The 24,025-nt window shown below is 44.1% G+C and overlaps 1 long non-coding RNA gene across 1 annotated transcript; it reads left to right on the top strand.

The window, feature by feature from the left end:
* Positions 1 to 15,454: 15,454 nt before the first annotated feature.
* LOC117511720 lies at positions 15,455 to 22,715 on the top strand. Its single transcript, XR_004561057.1, has 3 exons — positions 15,455 to 15,464; positions 21,679 to 21,683; positions 22,421 to 22,715. It is a non-coding gene; the product is annotated as an uncharacterized LOC117511720 (long non-coding RNA).
* The last annotated feature ends 1,310 nt before the right edge of the window (positions 22,716 to 24,025 follow it).

Raw genomic sequence — 24,025 nt, 5'->3', positions numbered from 1 at the left:
GGAGAGAGAGGACGGCGGTGTTCTGCTGACAGGCAGATGGTCTCTCTCGCCGTCTCCTGAGGTCTTCCACTTTACACCCCATTACACCCTCCTCTTCCCATCCGCCAGTTGTCTGTCCTTCACCGCACCTCTTTTCTATGTCTCTCACTCGCTCTCCCGCTTTCACTCACTCTCTCTCATCCCTCCATGTTTTTCTGCTTTGTTGGCTGAATGTTAAGTGTCAGGTGCGATCCCAGTTGACTGATCCGTTGAGGCGTGCGTGTGGGTGTAAAACCAGTAACATGCATCGCTCCTTTGCTCCCCAGGGCCGTCTACATCGGTAAACGTCCTGCTTGTCCAGGGGCCAGCAATCACCAAGGAGCTGTGAAATCCCACCACCAAGATGCTTGGGAGCCATTTACATCCACTGGGGACCAACGTTCCACTGATCTCACTGTTGTATCACTGCTGATGGTGAGAATTAAGCTGCGACTCTCTGGGTACTCATGGGTTAAGCTCCCTTTCTGTTTTCCGGCGGTCTGGGTCTATGGCGGTGTTGCTCGAGCGACTGACTTGTTTGTTAATTCTGGACTCTTGGTTTCCTGTTGCATGGGCAACAGCTCTAAAAGTTACTGGAATCCAGTATGCCACATCCGTTTTGAGTTAGAGATGTCAAATATTGAAGCTTTACCAGAGAGTACAAAAACAAAATGCTACGAGGATCAACAGAACGAAAGTGAGCTGTGGACAGACAACATTAAAGTTGGGACTGGATCCAGCAGTGCTGTGCCTCACTCCAAACAAACAAGGGTTGCTCAAGGATCCAAATATGGTACACATGCAACATGACATGGTCAATGGTCAGTTGTTGGTTGCTATTTTGGTCATGATTTAGTCATGTGTGGGTTTTGAAAACAAAATAATTATGGGCATAATAACAGTGGAAACACATGCAGACTGGTTGGGGATCGAACGTGAACATAGGAGTGAATGTGAGAGAACATGGTTGGATATATTATGACCTGTCTACTTCATGTTAGTGGTAGGCCGGGGCGGTGGAGAATCAGTTATGCACGCTTCTTTTCCACCCCAACACATTCTCTCTATTATGGAGTTGCATCAGGGAGGACATCTCCCTGACAACTTATGTCAAGTCAACATGCAGTTCCACCTCGGATCTGCTGTGGTGATGCAGAAACAAGGGAGCAGCTGAAGAGACTTACTACAGTGTATGCTCAACCTGCAATGGAATGACCAGATGTCAAACACTTATTTTCGCTCACTGTAAGATAGGTTAAGCTCCATCCCCATGTGACTATCAAACAGAATAAGAGGACAGACAGCAGAAAACAATGGGTTCTGCAGTGAGAATCTGAAGCATGGTGAAGCGATTTTAGACAGGTGGTGATATGCACTGGAGAGAAGGGGAATGAAAGAACAAGACAGTGTACATGTTCCTGAATGAAAGGAAGACAGATGAGCTAGTGCATGTAAAAAGTCTTCCTCTCTGAGATATCACTCACCACAGCCAGAGCATACTCTGAGATGAGGGACAGAAAATCCAAAGGGAGCCTAAGTCTGAGACTCATAACTATGCTAACTGAAAGAGGTGATTTCTGACAACGCTGGAAGAAGCCAGTCTGCCACAGAAACCGTCACTCCCTCTGTGCTCTGACTGGAGCAACCAGACCAAAGTAGATGTATCCACATCCAGGTTTGTGACTGAAGATGGTTCATAAGTTTAGCCCTGTGTGCTGCCACGCAGTGGATGACACCAACAGTTTTTGGTCTCCATATACAAGGCATTTGGTGCTCTCTGGTGGCTTCCTCTTTTCCAGGTATTCCCCATCCCTTTCAAAACGGCTGCTGCCCTCCAGTGAAAAGCAAGACAGAGCACAGAAACAAGTGTTGAGCTTTGCAAAGGTGTTGGCTGGAGTGCCAGTCCCCCAGAAAGAGGCATGTGCATGCTGGAGGTTCACCTACAATCCCCGGTGCAGTTTTAGGTCATGCCCATAGCATTTCATCATAATCCAGAAACCACAGACAGGAATGATCATGTGACCTCTGGCCTCTTCTGTTGATTGGTGAAGGTAATTACCTGAGTCGTAGGTTCTGTCATCCAATGAAGGCCATTTGGACAAAAATAAATAAATAAATAAATAATAGTAATAATAAAAAAAAACCTTCTACCCGTCTGTGTCCTTGGACACGACACCATCAGAGTTTTCTCAGTTCGCCCAAATGTAAATGGCTGCTGGTCTTTGTTGGGCAGGTGGTTGAGCAGATGATATGTTGATCTGGGTTTAAATCCCACGTATGCTATCCATCTATGCCCTTGGACAAGACACTTAATCTACATGGTCTCAGTCCACCCAGCTGTAACTGGGTCCCAGCCTCAGCTGAGGAAGTGACCTGTGTTGGACTGGCATCTTGACAAGGGGGAGCCGTAGAGTCTTTTCTGCTTCACGCTATGGAATGTAGAAATCAGCACCAGGCCTCTGGGTCTATAAAGGACTCACGTCTTGGCTGGGCAGTGGTGGATCTTCTTGGGGGGACGGACTGCAGCCACTGAGTCACTGACAACAGCCGTGATAAAATATGGGAAAAATCTTGCGTAAACAAAGGTTGACTGATGAACAGAGCTGCATGAAGTCACAGATTTGACAGATTTCTAATGTTTATAATAAAAATTGTGTTTTTAAAGAAATGACTTGAGAATTAGTATTTCATTTTCCAGGATTCCTTAGAATACATGAAAAACACAATAGATTTTGAACATTTTCTGGGGAAACATGCCACTGAACCCTCCTACCCCCCCCCCCCCCCCCGCCACACACACACACACACACACACACACACACACACCTTATTTCATTGGACGCTAGATCCACCCCAAATGGGGGAGTATCCCACATGACGGGTGCCCAGTCCAAGAGTCGTAGACTGTCCTCTGCTTCACACTGTGGAATCTGGAGGTCGGCACCAGCAACAGTGGGCCTCAGGGCCGGAATCAGGCTCACGCCTTTCTGCAAATGAAGCATGCGTCCAATTTTTTTCTCCACTTCACTGAGAGAACAACATCCACAAACATTCTGACCGGCTTTTCTCGCATCGGTCAGCTGCTAGTGTTCTGTGTTAGCGTATGCTTGTTCACAAAATGTGCTCTGACAATGTGTTAGTAACAAAATGTTGGTAAAATTGACATATTTTACTAGTCATTTATGAAATTTTGGGATTTTTTTTTTCTTTAGTACAAGACGTGTCAAATAAATGTCTTTAGTATTGGTGGATGCTAAAGCTGTAGCTGTTTCCTGCATCTTTCTCCAGCAGCTTTGTTGCAGAAGTAAACGTGGTCTCGCAGAAAAAGAGCCTTTAATTAGCTTGAATAATAGCTGTGCATGTGTGGACTTAATCCCTTTGGCTGCCGGTCCTCCGTTAATGGTTTCCTTGTCACTCACCAGGCAGCGCATAAAAGCACGCTCTGCTTTTCACTTCCAACACCTTTCTTTCTCTCTGCATGCTCTCTCCCACCCGCCCAAACCAACCGTCCCGCTGACCACCGCAGACTTCTTCCTTTATTCTTCTCCTTCTTTACTTGACGTTTGATTGAACCCCAGAATTATGATGGATCTGCCCCTTTCCAGATTTAGCACGCTCACTCCCCTCATACCAGAATGAAAGAACAAACTAGTCACCTGCATAATTCAGATTTGCTTTTACTCCTTGCTTGTTCTTCCTGTGCCTGCAGTCTGCACCAGCTGCTGGTCAAGCGTATATTTTTTCAACACCTAAATATCAATTTTCCTCCAGGTTTCCTCAAAATGAAAGGTATCAGAGGGCTGATGCACATCCTGTGCCCTCTACACACCATAGTATAAATGCACAAGTCAACCGATGTAAGTTGGTTCTGGTGTTTCTGATGATGTAGGACTTTGTCATGTGACTTCCAGGTGACCTCATTATGAAGTCATTTATTGTAGCTCATCTACAGGGTTGGGTAGGATTACTTTGAAATGTAATCCAAAAGTAATCAGATTACATGTAATCTAAATGTATGGGTTATGGATTTGATCCCCAAAAACCTGGGTTAGCCTCCAATGCAGGGAGGCTGAATGGAAAAAGAAAACCAGATTTATTGTACAAGATTAAGTGCAGTGGGAATGGTGAGTACAGTCTTGTAGGTTAGCTGAGTGGAGACCTGGCTCGCATTGTGGTGGGAACTGGTGGTCGCAGCCCAAGTGGATCCGGTGTGCAGGTGGAGTTCCAAGGTGTGGAATGGTTCGAGGTCCGTGGTCCAGGTGGCCCCCAGTGGAGCTGACGGAGAGTGGCGTCACTACAGAGATGGAGAAACTGTATGAGGGTGGCAGTGTACAATTGCTAAGAACCAAAAATAGCACAGGTGTCAAAAATCAGGTAGATAACAATCAGAGAGTCCAAGAATTACTGCGACGGAACGCAAACAGTTGACTCTATCCAGAAATACAGAGGCCAGGTACCAGGTCGTGAACACTGAATTTCTGGCGCCAATGAGCTGTTGGACCAGGGTTTTTATGGAGGCAGGACGAGGAGGTGGAGCCGGTGGACACAGTGGACTGGAGCAGACAGGCTTGAGCCCGGACACGTGGAAGACCGGGTGGATCTGCAGGGAACGAGTCCCCTCTGCAGAGGGACTCTGTCTGTAGAGGAATGTCCCGCGAAGAGAGCCACACCTCCTGCCCGGGCTGGTAGATGGGGGCCAGGGTGTGGTGACAGTTAGCATGATGTTCCATCCTCTCCTTAGCCCACAGAAGGGCGGAACTGGCTGTCCTCCACACCCGACGGCAATGCCTGAGGTGGGCCTGAACTGATGGCACTGCTATGTCCGCTTCCTGTAGAGGGAAGGGGGAGGTTGATAGCTCAGTGACACTTCGAAAGGAGTAAGTCCAGTAGCTGAGGAGACCTGAAAATTGTGAGCATATTCAATCCAAGGAAGGTGGGTGCTCCATTCAGTCGGGTGGGAGGATGAGACACACCTCAGGGTGGATTCCAGGTCCTGGTTGGCCCGTTCTGCCTGACCATTGCTCTGTGGATGGTAACCAGAGGATAGGCTTACCGAGGCCCCAAGTGCCGCACAGAAGCTCCTCCAGACCTGAGAGGTGAATTGGGGACCTCGGTCCGACACCACATCCAAGGGTATGCCATGCAACCGCACCACGTGGTGGACTAGGAGGTCAGCCATCTCCTGGGCCGTTGGAATCACTGGCAGAGCCACAAAGTGTGCTGCCTTGGAAAACCGATCCGCGATCGTGAGGACCACAGTGTTACCCTGGGATGGAGGTAGTCCTGTGACAAAGTCCAGGCAGACGTGGGACCAGGGGCGGCTTGGCGTGGGAAGCGGTTGAAGAAACCCAGCTGGCGGACGATGAAGAGACTTGCCCCTGGCACAGATGGTACAAGCTTGGACGTAGGCACGCACGTCCGCCTGGACTGAGGGCCACCAGAAGCGACGACGTACCAGGTCTACAGTTCGGGAAACCCCAGGATGGCAGGCGAGCTTAGACGCATGGCAGAAGGTGAGGACTTCCGATCGAGCTTCTGGCGGAATGAAAAGCTGCCCGGGAGGTCCTCCTCCAGGATCCAGATGTCTGTCCAAAGCCTCCCTCATGACTCTCAACATCCCAGGTAAGGGCCCCCATGACCATGGAACGAGGCAGGATTGGGTCCGACGTGGAGGGGGGATCTGTGAGATCGAACTGGCGGGATAAGGCGTCTGGTTTTCCATTCTTGGTTCCGAAGTTGATTGAAGATTGAAGTTGAAGCGTCCAAAAAACAAGGACCACCTGGACTGACGGGAATTGAGACATTTGGCTGTTTTTATGTATTCCAGGTTCTTGTGGTCTGTCCAAATGGTGAATGGGACTGCGGCCCCCTCCAGCCAATGTCTCCACTACGCCAGATCCTCCTTAACCGCCAGAAGTTCCTGGTTCCCAACATCATAGTTCCTCTCTGCAGGGGTCAGCCGGCAGGAGAAGAAAGCACATGGATGGAGCTTGTTGTCTGTGGCAGACCACTGAGATAGGACGGCACCAATACCGGAATCGGAGGCATCAACCTCCACAACAAACTGGCGGTCCGGATCAGGTTGGAGCAAGATTGGTGCGGTGGAGAACCGGTGTTTAAGGTCCTGGAAAGCTCTGTCAGCTGAGGCGGACCACTGAAACGGGACCTTAGGGGAAGTGAGTGCTGTGAGAGGCGAGGCAACAATACTGAAGTTTCGAATGAATCTGCGATAGAAATTAGCAAAACCAAGAAACTGTTGTAATTGTTTTCGGGATGTCGGAACTGGCCATTGAGTTACAGCTGTGACTTTACTGGGATCTGGCTTAACTGTGTTGGGAGAAAATTATGAATCCAAGGAAGGAAATAGTTGACTGATGGAATTCACATTTCTGGGCCTTCACAAACAACCGGTTCTCCAACAACCGCTGGAGTACTAAGCGCACGTGCTTGATGTGTTCACAAAGAGATGGAGAAAAAAACGAGGATATCGCCAAGATAGACCAAAACAACTGGTTGAGGAAGTCCCGAAGGACATCGCTGACTAGAGCTTGGAAGGTGGCGGGAGCATTTGTGAGACCGAAAGCCATGACCAGATATTCAAAATGTCCGAGAGGAGTGTTGAAGGCAGTCTTCCACTCATCACCCTCCCTGACCCGAACCAGGTGATAGGCGTTTCTGAGTTCTAATTTGGAAAAAATTGAGGCCCCCTGCAGGGGACTGAATACAGAATCTAAAAGGGTGAGTGGGTACCGATTGCAGACCGTTATGGCATTCAGCCCCCAGAAGTCAATGCAGGGGTGCAGAGTACCATCCTTCTTCCAGACAAAGGAGAAGCCTGCCCCCAGAGGGGACGACGAGTGACGTATCAGCCCAGCATACAAGGAGTCCCGGATATAGGTCTCCATTGCCTCACGATCAGGGTGCGACAGATTGTAGGATACTTGGCACCAGGAAGTAAGTCAATAGAGCAGTAATAAGGACGGTGCGGGGGGAGTGACAGAGCACGATCTTTGCTGAACACCTCAGCTAGATTGTGATACTCTATGGGGACTACAGATAGATCAGGAGGTGAAGTGACCTCCACCCTGACCTTAACACTGGGCAGAATGGATGATCGAAGACACTCATTGTGGCAGGCCTCGCTCCACTGTGTGACAGACCCGGTCGGCCAATCAATCCGGGGATTGTGTTTGATAACCCAAGGATGACCTAAAACCAGGGGGGACGTGGAAGAAAACACAAAGAACTGGATTGTTTCCTCGTGGTTCCCAGATACCACTAGAGTGACCGGTTCGGTTTGATGTGTTATAGCAGGTAGGGGAGTGCCGTCTAAAGCGTGCACTGAAAAGGGCGTGTCCAATGCCACCACCGGGATGCAAGAATTGATTACAACCTTGCGATCCAAAAAATTCCCTTCTGCCCCAATGTCTATTAGTGCAGGAATAGATAAAGAACGGTCATTAAACAAAAGAGTACCCGGGATTTGGGTGCATCCGGATTGAACACCCATGAATGTTATCTGGCTCATCCTTAGCCCAGAGTCTAAGGATGAGCATTGGTTTTTGGCCGCATGGGACAAGAACTGCGGATGTGGCCAGTGGCAGCACAATATAAACATTCCCCAGCCTCCAGTCTCCGCTGGCGCTCCTGTGGTGATAATTTGGCCCTGCCGAGCTGCATAGGCTCATCAGCAGGGGGAGCTGGAGGTTTGGGAACAGACACAGCAGTGGAGCTCGGGAAAGAAGGACCCGGTCCAGACCGCAGAGGGATCCAAGCGGCAGCACTCCGGTCAGCCTTCCGGCTTTTCTCTCACCGACGCTCCCTCAACCGGTTATCAATATGGATCGCTAATGAGATTAATTGGTCCAGTGATTCTGGTGAATCACGGACCGCCAGTTCGTCCTTTAATGTCTCAGATAAACCATTAACGAATATGCTTTGCAGCGCTGCGGAGTCCCAGCCGGCCTCCGCAGCGAGAACCCAGAAGTCAACTGCATACATACTCCGCAGTGCTCCGTTGCTCCTGCCTCAGGGACAATAACTGCTGGGAAACAGAGTGACTACGTTGGGGGTGATCGAAAACTAACCGAAATTCTTTGGAAAAGAGTGAAAAGGATTGCAGCAGAGGGGATTCTGTGCTCCAGAGGGCAGTAGCCCACTTGAGGGCCTCCCCCCCGAGCAAGTTGATGATGTAATAAACTTTACTGAGGTCAGTGGGATACTGAGATGGACGCTGGGAAAAAAACAAAGGAACACTGCATGAGGAAGGAAGAGCATGTATCAACATCACCGGAATATGGTTCAGGATGACAAATGAACAGTTCGGGGGCTAAACTGGGAGATGCGGAGGCCTGTATGAGTTGTACTGGAGCGGAAACCGGAGCAGGAGGTGGAACCGAGGTAAGCTTCTCAACGGTTGCGGCTAAAGTGGACAATATCGTGCGTGTGTGTGTATCCTGTTGGAAGAGGTCCCATACATGAGCCGACAGTGCAGCGAGTTGTTGTTGCTGACCAACGTACCAACTACGGCTTAGATGCAAAGACATTACAACTGGCAAGCTTAGCTGTAAAAATGTCTGCATACGGCACTGAACGGCTGAGAGTTTACCTGATGGGTAGAACGATATCTCGGCAGGGAGGTGGAGTTGCTGTCCGGCTTTTATAAATGGATGAAATGATGAGATGATGAGTGGCACCTGCCACTCCCGGCTGCTTCCTCGAGGCAGCTGCGCCCTCTCGTGCCTGAAGCCCACACTTCAGGCAGGGCGCCCTCTGGTGGTGGGCCAGCAGTACCTCCTCTTCAGCGGCCCACACAACACCAGAGTAGGTTATATAAGATGCCTAGAAGTAGGTTTAGGTTTGAGACATTCCACGCACATTGTAGGTTGCAGACATGAAATCTTTGATATTGCTGGAACAACCATTGGGCCATCCTCAATTTCAACATCATCCAATGTAGTAATGGGTATTAAGTTTGCAAAGCATATCCCTCTATGATTTTTTTTTTTGGATATGTCTACGGAAGAAGGCCACAGTCTCAAGTTGTTGAATTTCCCTTCCTGGTAGATAAACTGCAGTATCACCATAGTGGATTTTCTGCACTAATTTCCCCGCTAAGCTAATGGATTCCACACCCACATTTGTCATAGGCCTAGCATGGTCTCCAACCACCTGCTCCGTGGCCTGCTGTAAGTTCCTAATGTTACCCTCCCTGTAGAGCTCTATCTATGTTGGCAGACAAGATGGCGGCACCTTCCCCAGTAGGGTGGAGGCCGTCCGGCATCAGCAAGCCACGGCAGCCCCAGAACAAAGGCCAGTTATCAATAAAGCTATAGCCTTGCTGTCTACAAAATTGCACGAGCCACCTATTTAACAATGTCAGCCTGCTAAACGCCTCATCAGTACCCCAGGAGGGGAGGGGATCAGAGACTATTAATCAATGCTGACGCATCTTTCTGGAAAGCTCACAAGTCCTCTCTATGTCCATCTTACCTGTGATGTCTCAAAGATCTGAGGTGAAAATAGAAGTCTGACTGCCCTCTTCGATACCCAAAAAGGTGTACGCACTGTCCGAGAGTCCGGGTTAGAAATTTTTACCTCTTCCAACAAACACAAAAGTCCAAAAAATTAGGTCTTTTGTGTACAAAGCATCTGTTTCACTGTATCATTTTTCCTAAGGTTTGCATGTACAGTATAAAACATCTGCAAACTCCATATCATCCACAAGCCAATGTTCAACCTGATCTACTAATGGTGCTAAATGAGGGCATCATCTTTCAAATGTGCAAACTGGCAGGTATTGTCCATTTAATATGTTGCCTTAATGAATATGCTATCTGGGGTGTGTCTACCAGAGTGCACAAAATGCAGAGAGAACAACATGCAAATATGTTAATTTAGCACACACAATGTGACTTATCAAGCCCAAAAGACATTTAAGAGGCTCGTGATTACATCTGTTGTTCTTATGTGTGAAAGTAGTGTGCTAACTGTGTCTATCTGGTCCCACAAATGGGGACTGAAAGAAGCAGGTCAGCACCGTGGACAGCTCCACTTACAAATAAAACGTACACAGATTTATACACTCAACAAAAATATAAGCGCAACACTTTTGGTTTTGCTCCCATTTTGTATGAGATGAACTCAAAGATCTAAAACTTTTTCCACATACACAATATCACCATTTCCCTCAAATATTGTTCACAAACCAGTCTAAATCTGTGATAGTGAGCACTTCTCCTTTGCTGAGATAATCCATCCCACCTCACAGGTGTGCCATACCAAGATGCTGATTAGACACCATGATTAGTGCACAGGTGTGCCTTAGACTGTCCACAACAAAAGGCCACTCTGAAAGGTGCAGTTTTGTTTCATGTGGGGGATACCAGCCAGTATCTGGTGTGACCACCATTTGCCTCATGCAGTACAACACATCTCCTTTGCATCATCCGTGAAGAGAACACCTCTCCAACGTGCCAAACGCCAGCGAATATGAGCATTTGCCCACTCAAGTTGGTTACGACGACGAACTGGAGTCAGGTCGAGACCCCGATGAGGACGACGAGCATGCAGATGAGCTTCCCTGAGATGGTTTCTGACAGTTTGTGCAGAAATTCTTTGGTTATGCAAACCGAATGTTCCAGCAGCTGTCCGAGTGGCTGGTCTCAGACGATCTTGGAGGTGAACATGCTGGATGTGGAGGTCCTGGGCTGGTGTGGTTACACGTGGTCTGCGGTTGTGAGGCTGGTTGGATGTACTGCCAAATTCTCTGAAACGCCTTTGGAGACGGCTTATGGTAGAGACATGAACATTCAATACAGGAATGTCAACCAGAGCTGTTGCTCTGGTTGACATTCCTGCTGTCAGCATGCCAATTGCACGCTCCCTCAAATCTTGCGACATCTGTGGCATTGTGCTGTGTGATAAAACTGCACCTTTCAGAGTGGCCTTTTATTGTGGGCAGTCTAAGGCACACCTGTGCACTAATCATGGTGTCTAATCAGCATCTTGATATGGCACACCTGTGAGGTGGGATGGATTATCTCAGCAAAGGAGAAGTGCTCACTATCACAGATTTAGACTGGTTTGTGAACAATATTTGAGGGAAATGGTGATATTGTGTATGTGGAAAAGTTTTAGATCTTTGAGTTCATCTCATACAAAATGAGAGCAAAACCAAAAGTGTTGCGTTTATATTTTTGTTGAGTATATGATTTGCATTCTGTGTCACCACTTCTCCAGTTTTGTGAACGTGAAAAAAATATGGGGGGAGGGGGGGTGTCAATGACAGTGATGCTGAATCAGGACTTGTGCCACACACTGTACACTTTCCTTGATAGTGCAGACAAACCTTTTTCTAGATCCACCAATGTCTTCTTACTATATTCAACTTTTGAATTCAAACCTAAATATCTTCAGTGTATAACAAAAACAAATGAAATGGTGTTTCCATTTCAAAATGTCCAGAGGGGACTCCAGTTTGAGTCATCATCATCATCAATCAATTTTATTTATATAGCGCCAAATCACAACAAACAGTTGCCCCAAGGCGACTGAGTCCAAGACATTTGACAACCAACACATCAGTGATGTTTGCATCAAATATGAGGGAGAACATTTAAATGGAGGACATGTGCTGTTTTCAGCTCTGTACAGTGTTGGTGGGTAACACCAATTCAAGTGACAATGATGGACCTTCAGCACTCGTGGCCTTCGTTGCTTTGATGACTGAGCATGAAGTTCTGAAAGAAAGTTGAGTTTGCCTATATTCAACTACTGTCACATTTATACTTTGTATGCAACAACGATAATTCTTAGAACTTCTGGGTCCCAACTGCATTATTAATTACTTCTGCAAGATTCAACAGTAACTCCTGTTAGTATTGTCCATTTAGATGGACAATACTACTTTGGATTGTTTTGTGAGATATCATCCAAAGCTAGTGGTTGGTTGGATCTGGTTTGGTTGGAAATATACATACTGTGAGATGAAGCACAACTCGCCAACATTTACCAGGAGCAATACAGAGCAAGACCGTCCTGCACATTTTCCATTGTTTGTCTCATTTCTTTGTCTCTCTCTGTGCATTTGTCTTTGAAACAAGGCATGGGTTTATCATTAAAAGACAATAAATAGCCCCAGACATCTACACTTATAGGTAAAAGTCATTTTCCCCATGCAGTACTAAGGGCACAGTATAAATCTTTTAAATTATAAATCAATAAATAGTTAATACAATAATAGGAATCTTCATAAATATTTAAGTAAGAGAGACAGAGTGGAAGTACACAGAGAAAGTCAAAGGAGCTGTGCACAAGAGCCAGTGTACAAAGTAACACAAGTGCACATACACACTTAGAAACACAACTATTTATCAGATTCCACACGTGTCAAGATCTTTGAGTCTGGAGCAGGTTGTCAAACTCAATCAACTCTTCACTAAAATAATTACAGTGTTAAAGACAAAATGAAACAGTTGCTTTAGAACATGATTCGCTGTTTCAAAACACTCAAATCAGTGACTCCAATTGATTCAGAAAAGCGTACACTGCTTCGAAACAGATGGAGGTGACACACAGTGGACAGAGAAGTTTCAGTGGTTCAGAAAGTGATTTGATATTTTAAAACACTTTAAAAACCCTCAATTAAAGAATTGCTTCAGGAAATTATTTTCCACTTTGAAATGCAATATGAAACAATAGCTTTCGAAAATGAACTACTATTTCAAAACACTCAAAACAATGACTTGGCCAATTGCTTCCGGAAAGCCTTCAGTGCTTCACCTCACTTGAAATATGACAACGATAGTGGACAGAGGGAATTCCTTGGATCAGGAAATGATTTACAATTTTGAATGTCTTGCAAAAACTAAATGAAACAGTTGCTTCATAAAAAAAAACCCCTTCAATATTGAAACAAAATGAAAAATCACTTTAGAAAATGATTCACTGTTTCAAAACACTGAATGGAATGACTGGGTTCCATCGCGTTGCTTGAAACACTAACACTGCAACAATAATTCAATCTTTTGAAACTCTTGCAAAACTCATGAAATAATTGTTTCACATATAAAAAATAAACTTTGAAAGGAGTGAAACAATTGCTTTAGAAAATGATTCACTGTCTCATACATTTGAATGAAACAACTGGTTTCCATCCTGTCCTTTCAAACACCACACCAGTAATTGAATCTTCTGAAACTCTTGCACAAACTCAATGCAACAACTGCTTCATAAATAAATGAATTACAAAAAACCTATTTTGAAAGAACTGAAACAATTGCTTTAGAAAATGATTCACTGTCTCAAAAGCTTGAATCAATCAATCAATTCAATCAATTTTATTTATATAGCACCAAATCACAACAAACAGTTGCCCCAAGGCACTTTATATTGTAAGGCAAGGCCATACAATAATTACGTAAAAACCCCAATGGTCAAAACGACCCCCTGTGAGAAACCACTTGGCGACAGTGGGAAGGAAAAACTCCCTTTTAACAGGAGAAACCTCCAGCAGAACCAGGCTCAGGGAGGGGCAGTCTTCTGCTGGGACTGGTTGGGGCAGAGGGAGAGAACCAGGAAAAAGACATGCTGTGGAGGGGAGCAGAGATCAATCACTAATGATTAAATGCAGAGTGGTGCATACAGAGCAAAAAGAGAAAGAAACACTCAGTGCATTATGGGAACCCCCCAGCAGTCTAAGTCTATAGCAGCATAACTAAGGGATGGTTCAGGGTCACCTGATCCAGCCCTAACTATAAGCTTTAGCAAAAAGGAAAGTTTTAAGCCTAATCTTAAAAGTAGAGAGGGTGTCTGTCTCCCTGATCCGAATTGGGAGCTGGTTCCACAGGAGAGGAGCCTGAAAGCTGAAGGCTCTGCCTCCCATTCTACTCTTACAAACCCTAGGAACTACAAGTAAGCCTGCAGTCTGAGAGCGAAGCGCTCTATTGGGGTGATATGGTACTATGAGGTCCCTAAGATAAGAAGGGACCTGATTATTCAAAACCTTATAAGTAAGAAGAAGAATTTTAAATTCTATTCTAGAATTAACAGGAAGCCAATGAAGAGAGGCCAATATGGGTGAGATATGCTCTCTCCTTCTAGTCCCCGTCAGTACTCTAGCTGCAGCATTTTGAATTAACTGAAGGCTTTTCAGGGAACTTTTAGGACAACCTGATAATAATGAATTACAGGAGTCCAGCCTAGAGGAAATAAATGCATGAATTAGTTTTTCAGCATCACTCTGAGACAAGACCTTCCTAATTTTAGAGATATTGCATAAATGCAAAAAAGCAGTCTTACATATTTGTTTAATATGCGTTTTGAATGACATATCCTGATCAAAAATGACTCCAAGATTTCTCACAGTATTACTAGAGGTCAGGGTAATGCCATCCAGAGTAAGGATCTGGTTAGACACCATGTTTCTAAGATTTGTGGGGCCAAGTACAATAACTTCAGTTTTATCTGAGTTTAAAAGCAGGAAATTAGAGGTCATCCATGTCCTTATGTCTGTAAGACAATCCTGCAGTTTAGCTAATTGGTGTGTGTCCTCTGGCTTCATGGATAGATAAAGCTGGGTATCATCTGCGTAACAATGAAAATTTAAGCAATGCTGTCTAATAATACTGCCTAAGGGAAGCATGTATAAAGTGAATAAAATTGGTCCTAGCACAGAACCTTGTGGAACTCCATAATTAACCTTAGTCTGTGAAGAAGATTCCCCATTTACATGAACAAATTGTAATCTATTAGATAAATATGATTCAAACCACCGCAGCGCAGTGCCTTTAATACCTATGGCATGCTCTAATCTCTGTAATAAAATTTTGTGGTCAGCAGTATCAAAAGCAGCACTGAGGTCTAACAGAACAAGCACAGAGATGAGTCCACTGTCTGAGGCCATAATAAGATCATTTGTAACCTTCACTAATGCTGTTTCTGTACTATGATGAATTCTAAAACCTGACTGAAACTCTTCAAATAGACCATTCCTCTGCAAATGATCAGTTAGCTGTTTTACAACTACCCTTTCAAGAATTTTTGAGAGAAAAGGAAGGTTGGAGATTGGCCTATAATTAGCTAAGATAGCTGGGTCAAGTGATGGTTTTTTAAGTAATGGTTTAATTACTGCCACCTTAAAAGCCTGTGGTACATAGCCAACTAATAAAGATAGATTGATCATATTTAAGATCGAAGCATTAAATAATGGTAGGGCTTCCTTGAGCAGCCTTGTAGGAATGGGGTCTAATAGACATGTTGATGGTTTGGATGAAGTAACTAATGAAAATAACTCAGACAGAACAATCGGAGAGAAAGAGTCTAACCAAATACCGGCATCACTGAAAGCAGCCAAAGATAACGATACGTCTTTGGGATGGTTATGAGTCATTTTTTCTCTAATAGTTAAAATTTTATTAGCAAAGAAAGTCATGAAGTCATTACTAGTTAAAGTTAAAGGAATACTCGGCTCAATAGAGCTCTGACTCTTTGTCAGCCTGGCTACAGTGCTGAAAAGAAACCTGGGGTTGTTCTTATTTTCTTCAATTAGTGATGAGTAGTAAGATGTCCTAGCTTTATGGAGGGCTTTTTTATAGAGCAACAGACTCTTTTTCCAGGCTAAGTGAAGATCTTCTAAATTAGTGAGACGCCATTTCCTCTCCAACTTACGGGTTATCTGCTTTAAGCTGCGAGTTTGTGAGTTATACCACAGAGTCAGGCACTTCTGATTTAAAGCTCTCTTTTTCAGAGGAGCTACAGCATCCAAAGTTGTCTTCAATGAGGATGTAAAACTATTGACGAGATACTCTATCTCACTTACAGAGTTTAGGTAGCTACTCTGCACTGTGTTGGTATATGGCATTAGGGAACATAAAGAAGGAAACATATCCTTAAACCTAGTTACAGCGCTTTCTGAAAGACTTCTAGTGTAATGAAACTTATTCCCCACTGCTGGGTAGTCCATCAGAGTAAATGTAAATGTTATTAAGAAATGATCAGACAGAAGGGAGTTTTCAGGGAATACTGTTAAGTCTTCAATTTCCATACCATAAGTCAGAACAAGATCTAAGATATGATTAAAGTGGTGGGTGGACTCATTTACATTTTGAGCAAAGCCAATTGAGTCTAATAATAGATTAAATGCAGTGTTGAGGCTGTCATTCTCAGCATCTGTGTGGATGTTAAAATCTCCCACTATAATTATCTTATCTGAGCTAAGCACTAAGTCAGACAAAAGTTCTGAAAATTCACAGAGAAACTCACAGTAACGACCAGGAGGACGATAGATAACAACAAATAAAACTGGCTTTTGGGACTTCCAATTTTGATGGACAAGACTAAGAGTCAAGCTTTCAAATGAATTAAAGCTCTGTCTGGGTTTTTGATTAATGGAATGGAAGGTTGCTGCTAATCCTCCGCCTCGGCCCGTGCTACGAGCGTTCTGGCAGTTAGTGTGACTCGGGGGTGTTGACTCATTTAAACTAACATATTCATCCTGCTGTAACCAGGTTTCTGTAAGGCAGAATAAATCAATATGTTGATCAATTATTATATCATTTACTAACAGGGATTTAGAAGAGAGAGACCTAATGTTTAATAGACCACATTTAACTGTTTTAGTCTGTGGTGCAGTTGAAGGTGCTATATTATTTTTTCTTTTTGAATTTTTATGCTTAAATAGATTTTTGCTGGTTATTGGTAGTCTGGGAGCAGGCACCGTCTCTACGGGGATGGGGTAATGAGGGAATGGCAGGGGGAGAGAAGCTGCAGAGAGGTGTGTAAGACTACAACTCTGCTTCCTGGTCCCAACCCTGGATAGTCACGGTTTGGAGGATTTAAGAAAATTGGCCAGATTTCTAGAAATGAGAGCTGCTTCATCCAAAGTGGGATGGATGACGTCTCTCCTAACAAGACCAGGTTTTCCCCAGAAGCTTTGCCAATTATCTATGAAGCCCACCTCATTTTTTGGACACCACTCAGACAGCCAGCAATTCAAGGAGAACATGCGGCTAAACCTATCACTCCCGGTCCGACTGGGGAGGGGCCCAGAGAAAACTACAGAGTCCGACATTGTTTTTGCAAAGTTACACACCGATTCAATGTTAATTTTAGTGACCTCCGATTGGCGTAACCGGGTGTCATTACTGCCGACGTGAATTACAATCTTACCAAATTTACGCTTAGCCTTAGCCAGCAGTTTCAAATTTCCTTCAATGTCGCCTGCTCTGGCCCCCGAAAGACAATTGACTATGGTTGCTGGTGTCGCTAACTTCACATTTCTCAAAACAGAGTCGCCAATAACCAGAGTTTGTTCCTCGGCGGGTGTGTCGCCGAGTGGGGAAAAACGGTTAGAAATGTGAACGGGTTGGCGGTGTACACGGGGCTTCTGTTTAGGGCTACGCTTCCTCCTCACAGTCACCCAGTCGGCCTGCTTTCCCGGCTGCTCGGGTTCTGCCAGAGGGAAACTAACGGCGGCTAAGCTACCTTGGGCCGCACCGACTACAGGGGCCTGGCTAGCTGTAGAATTTTCCACGGTGCGGAGCCGAGTCTCCAATTCGCCCAGCCTGGCCTGCAAAGCTACGAATAAGCTACACTTATTACAAGTACCATTACTGCTAAAGGAGGCCGAGGAATAACTAAACACTTCACACCCAGAGCAGAAAAGTGCGGGAGAGACAGGAGAAGCTGCCATGCTAAACCGGCTAAGAGCTAGTAGCTGCGCTAAGCTAGCGGATTCCTAAAAACACGCAAAGTGAATAACGTGTAAATAATTTAGAGGTGATTCAGCAGAGGGAGTGCTTTAGTTAAGGCACGTGAAGATAACACTGTGAAACAAATCGTTATCTAGGTAACTAGATCAATCTAACTGCGCAGATTAAACAGCTAACAGATACAGCAAAACACCGCTGTGCTCCGGAACAGGAAGTGATACAATACCGCAGTGAGAGCCAACCACCAGTAGAGGCCAACTGGTTTCCATCCTGTCCTTTCAAACACCACACCAGTAATTGAATCTTCTGAAACTCTTGCACAAACTCAATGCAACAACTGCTTCATAAATAAATGAATGACAAAAAACCTATTTTGAAAGAACTGAAACAATCGCTTTAGAAAATGATTCACTGTCTCAAAAGCTTGAATGAAACAACTTGTTTCCATCCTGTCCTTTCAAACACCACACCAGTAATTGTATCTTCTGAAACTCTTGCACAAACTCAGTGCAACAACTGCTTCATAAATAAATGAATTACAAAAAACCTATTTTGAAAGAAATGAAACAATTGCTTTAGGAAATGATTCACTGCTTCAAAACACTGAACAAAACAGTTGGAAACACTACGAAGTGATGTAGTGTTTAGTGGGAATACCTGCCTCAGCCGATTTTAACATCTGAATGTAACATAATGAACGTTACTGAGGGGACCGTCTGAAAATTTTGCGAGTTTGTCATTAACCCAATTTTGTGCACATGCTAATCTTTGAGAAATGTTGACGTGTCTGCAGTGATAGCACGTGGCTCACAGTAATTCAACCTGATTAAGTGCTTTAACATTTACATATAATGTATATTTCAAAATGTGTGCAATCAACACTGACGCTACATGGCGCTTTGTAAACACATGACGCGCCTGTCTTCAGGATTTATATTGTGTTAGCTGTGTGTTAACTGTGCACAGGACGCTAACATGAACCAAATGTGCCTGCTGACGGAATGCGTTTTAACAGAACGACAGAGCAAAAGCAACATGGCAGATACCCTTTCAAAACAGCGTTGCGCGTTTTCTCTCTGTTTATCCTCCCATCCCTCTATCTCTCCGACAGGCCTAACACGGTTCCGCCTCTCCGTCGGGAGTTAATTTAGCAGAACATTCCCGCAGCAGACTGTGATCACATAGTGAATACCCTCATAATTCTCCCTGCTCGTGCCTTCGCCTCTCATCCAGCCATGGAAATGACACAGAGAGCTTGACAGTTCAATTTAGCCGTAACGGATGGCGGCTATCACAGCAGCGCCGGCGCTCCAGCCCTTTCCTGTTGACTTTTATTTTTACCTGCCAGCAGAGAGATGCTGCTGGAAAGCGTCCCGCCGTTCACCCCTCCAGACTCCAGCAGCGCCGCCGCTCCTCATCATGACTGCTGGCCGTCTGGGGAGAGATGGTGCCACTTGTTTATGTGACCCTCTCTGTACCTCCTTCTCCCCTGCGCACTTATCAAGAAAATTATTCCTCCATTACCTGCTTCTTCATAACATAATGGAGCAGTTATCGATCCATATCTTTGGGCCTGATGCCTCTCAGCTTGTTGTCATTACCCCTCCTGCACGCCGCACGCCGTTGATATACTCCCCCTCCTGGTCCTTCAAATGATTTTCTCCTTCCTCTCGTCTCTTTCCCATTATCCAGTCCCGCTTTACATAAATCCACCCAGTCATTAGATCCATCAAAAGCTAATGAACCTCATCCTTTTCCCTCTGCTCCTCTCATACACATCTGCAGTGAACATGTGCTCACACACCTGCTGAAAGGATAAGTTCACAAATGCATTTCACCAGACTCAACAAATATGGAACCTCCTGATTTCCTCATTTCGGTGAACAGAATGTTACTTTACATAACTGTAATTTCTGCATATTTCACTATTGCTGGGCTAATAAAGCATTATGTCATCATATAAGAGTGATTTGTGATTTGAACCTGGTGAATGTGGGAAGTCCTGTTATATCACTTATACATGCAAACTCCGTTTACATGTATAATGAGTGTTTCTTCCATGACACATATGAAGGCTCTGAGTGCTCGACTTACCTTTGACATTTGCTTAGTTGGTTGTTTTTTGTTTCTTGATAAATCTGTTCATGACGGCATAAATGAGTGCAAACACAACAATTGAAACAGGAGATGAACGGTTTAAAAATATAGTAAAAAACAGTTTTAACAAAACATAATAAATAAAAATAAAAAGCAAATATTGATAAATAACAAACGGCAGCAGTGGTGGCCAAGTGGTTAGTGTGCTAGGTTCAGCGCTAACGGCTAATTATCAAAGCTAATGTTTTCATTAACGGACTCTGTAAGTTCAGGCTTGTCAATAATCAAATTGGAAACCATGCAGACAAAAGTAATTGTAGATAAATTTCAGTTTCCAGGTGGTGTTGCTGCATTTCTCTCTTCTATTTTCTTGTCTTCTGATGCTGTTGTCTCCAGGGAGGTGGACTGAAATCCTTCCAGTCAGCATGTTCCCTCACCTGACACCTTGTCTGATCTCTTCTCTTGATGTCGGGTAGATAGAAAGTTGTCAGTATCCCATAGACATGAATGTATAATCAGGCTTCTCTCTTTCCAAAGGGCCAATTTACGTGGTGGCACAGAGGCGTTACAAAGGTGGGCACATGGGGGTCCACAGGTCTCTCTCTCTCTCTCTGCAATTTGAGCTAATCAGGGTCTGATTCAGATTCCTCGTGGACACTGTGGGAGACAGACATGGAGCAGCTCGCCAATCAGTGGACTCGCACCCAGATGGGACATCCAGCGCTTCTGCAGGAGCCCGCGGATTCTATAATCACGCCGCAAGAATGGGAACTTTTGGGATAACAATTTGCTTTTCTTCCACCTGCAGGGTGGTCTTCACACGTGGAAAGTCTACCAGACTCAGCCCATTCAGGATGCAACATTGTGTCAGGCTGCATAGGGTATTTTTTGATGGATAAAAGTCAGATTTTTGCAGAAGGCTTGAAGAATTACAGGCAGAAAATATTTTGTAATTGTGCTTTCAGCAAGCAATGAACTTTCCATGAAGTCTCTCAAAATGCTGCTTTATTTGTCTGATTAGAATTCAAAAGTAATTAAAAAGAGCTTTCAAAATTGGTTTCCATTAGGCTGTCTCCAAAGTTAAGGTCAACTAAATGAGGGGTTTTCAATTCGTTTATGACTGATAACTTTATCAAACAATTAAATTAGTCCACTTTAAAGAACTGACTGACTAATTGGGGGAAATTTATATTTTGGAATCCAACTAAATTGGCCTGTCAGGTAGAGAGATTTCAACATCTTTCATGCTGTGATACTGTGAAATGTTTCTGACATCACTCCATAAAACTGTGTCACTTTAAGATCTGTATTACACTAAATGGTCTAAATTATCATAAATGTTTCTTCACCGATAGAGCTTTCTTTCTTTTTTAAAGAAATAGATTGCCATGAATCAGTGTATCAGACTATGTGGTAATTGTTATCTTTTATAATGTATTTGAATGATAAAGTGGCCATTTGTCAAGCAAGGTGACTAGTTAGCATGAAGCTAGTGTGTAAACAGATTTGCTGCCCTCGTTTTTCACTAAATAATACATTTGGTAATGTCAGCCTGTTAAAAACTTATTGGTAAATGAATTTAAGACTATGTGAATATAAAGATATCTACACATGAACATTTGAATAGAATTTAAAACTATGTATAAAGAGTTTTCATGTGACGTATCGGTCACGTGGTTTTGTGCCCCGCGGTTATTGTGGATTACGATGCCGTGGCCGCTGTGATATGCAACGTGCATTTGGCGAACAGTTGTAGAAGCTTCAACAATGGTCAACCTTTGTGCTGTCATCGGTTGTTCAAACGGAGGTGATAAAAATGAGGCAGGTTGCTCATTTTACAGGCTACCAGCAGTTATTGTGCATCAAGCAGTGGAGTGTTATGAGCTTTCTAAGCGACACAGATACCTGGCTCAGCAGATCTGAAGGAAGCTTTAATATGGCCAGAACCAGAACGAGCGGTCTGCTTGGTTCTGGCCATATTAAGCTTATGCCGTGAAACTGCCGGCCGCTTTGTTACATCGTCATTAAATTCACTATCCGGTACAACATAGGGATTCACTGAACCAACTGTTACACATCGATCACAATAAACAGCTTTATCTTGAGGGTTTAAAGCCTCGTAATAAGCTCTCATTCTCTCTATTTTCTTTCACGCGCCAGCCGCGTAATAATCCACAATGGAGACATTGCCTGTCCCGCAGCAAATCAGTCACGTGATTGAAAACCCTCTATATAATGCTAATATGAAGCCAGAACTTTCTTTTGGCTCCTCCCTTTTCCACTTGAGGTCACCACAGAAGAGCTGATATAGATTTGCAAGTTGATTTGGCACAAGTTTTACACTGGATGCCCTTCCTGACGCAACTCCGCATTACACATGGGTGGTCTTGAACCAGAAATCTGCTCTGGAAACAGGCATGCTAACCATTTGTCCATGAAAATATGGGATCAGTGGTCTTGCATATGACTGGATAAAAAGCTATTTATAGGGAAAATTTCAATTTGTTCAGTTCAATAACACTGACTCTGTACTTGTGGAGTGCCACAGGGCTCTGTGCTTGGTCCCTTGTTTATTTTATATATTAATGATATAGATTGGGTGTCGCAATCACTAAAGTGTATTTTATTTGCAGATGATACAACTGTCTTCAGTAGTGGTGATAATCTAGAACAGTTTCTGGACATGGTGGAGAATGAGTTGAAAACGTTTAAGGCTTGGTTTGATGCTAATAAGTTGTCGCTCCACCTTGGTAAAACAAAATGTATTATATTTGGAAATAAACAAGTACTATAAACAATACGGAAATAGAATTAGTAATGGAGAACAAATTCCTAGATGTTATAATTGATAACAAACTCAGCTGGAAATCACATAGAAATTATATCAAATCAAAAATGTCAAAATCCATTGCCATTTTCTACACCCCTGGCAAAAATTATGGAATCACCGGCCTCGGAGGATGTTCATTCAGTTGTTTAATTTTGTAGAAAAAAAGCAGATCACAGACATGACACAAAACTAAAGTCATTTCAAATGGCAACTTTCTGGCTTTAAGAAACACTATAAGAAATCAAGAAAAAAAAATTGTGTCAGTAACGGTTACTTTTTTAGACCAAGCAGAGGGAAAAAAATATGGAATCACTCAATTCTGAGGAATAAATTATGGAATCACCCTGTAAATTTTCATCCCCAAAACTAACACCTGCATCAAATCAGATCTGCTCATTAGTCTGCATCTAAAAAGGAGTGATCACACCTTGGAGAGCTGTTGCACCAAGTGGACTGACATGAATCATGGCTCCAACACGAGAGATGTCAATTGAAACAAAGGAGAGGATTATCAAACTCTTAAAAGAGGGTAAATCATCACGCAATGTTGCAAAAGATGCTGGTTGTTCACAGTCAGCTGTGTCTAAACTCTGGACCAAATACAAACAACATGGGAAGGTTGTTAAAGGCAAACATACTGGTAGACCAAGGAAGACATCAAAGCGTCAAGACAGAAAACTTAAAGCAATATGTCTCAAAAATTGAAAATGCACAACAAAACAAATGAGGAACGAATGGGAGGAAACTGGAGTCAACGTCTGTGACCGAACTGTAAGAAACCGCCTAAAGGAAATGGGATTTACATACAGAAAAGCTAAACGAAAGCCATCATTAACACCTAAACAGAAAAAAAACAAGGTTACAATGGGCTAAGGAAAAGCAATCGTGGACTGGATGACTGGATGAAAGTCATATGGGACATGTCTATCTTGGCTTTCAGTGCTTACCAGTCGAGTGAGTATAAAAGAACTTGTGGAGAGCTGGACATGTCCCAACTTGTCCTCTAACACTCCGAAACGGAGGTCTTCCTTTGTCTCGCTTCATCAGCGAATCGCCTTTCCATGACAAAATCTCTTGTTAAAAGTGAAATCTGCCGGAAAATGGTTGATGTCCAGGTCTTGTGATAACCAGAGAAAGAGCACACGACGGTCTCGTATCCACAGAGCCATCAGCTTAGAAATGATCCAGTGGTTTGTGCTGCATCGTCGCAGCTCGCAGCGCGGTGCACCGACCGTCCTTAAAGGGGTCCTTAAAGCTGTAGTTAAAGTCCTTATTCTCTGTGAAGCCCGTAAAATTTTCACTGAAAGCCAGATACATTTTTCGAATGGTTTCTAGGTGCCAGTCTCTAACAGCTTCTGAAAAAATTCTG

Source organism: Thalassophryne amazonica, chromosome 6 (assembly GCF_902500255.1).
Source record: "Thalassophryne amazonica chromosome 6, fThaAma1.1, whole genome shotgun sequence".
Taxonomy (NCBI): domain Eukaryota; kingdom Metazoa; phylum Chordata; class Actinopteri; order Batrachoidiformes; family Batrachoididae; genus Thalassophryne; species Thalassophryne amazonica.
This window is presented reverse-complemented; position numbering and strand designations above follow the sequence as displayed.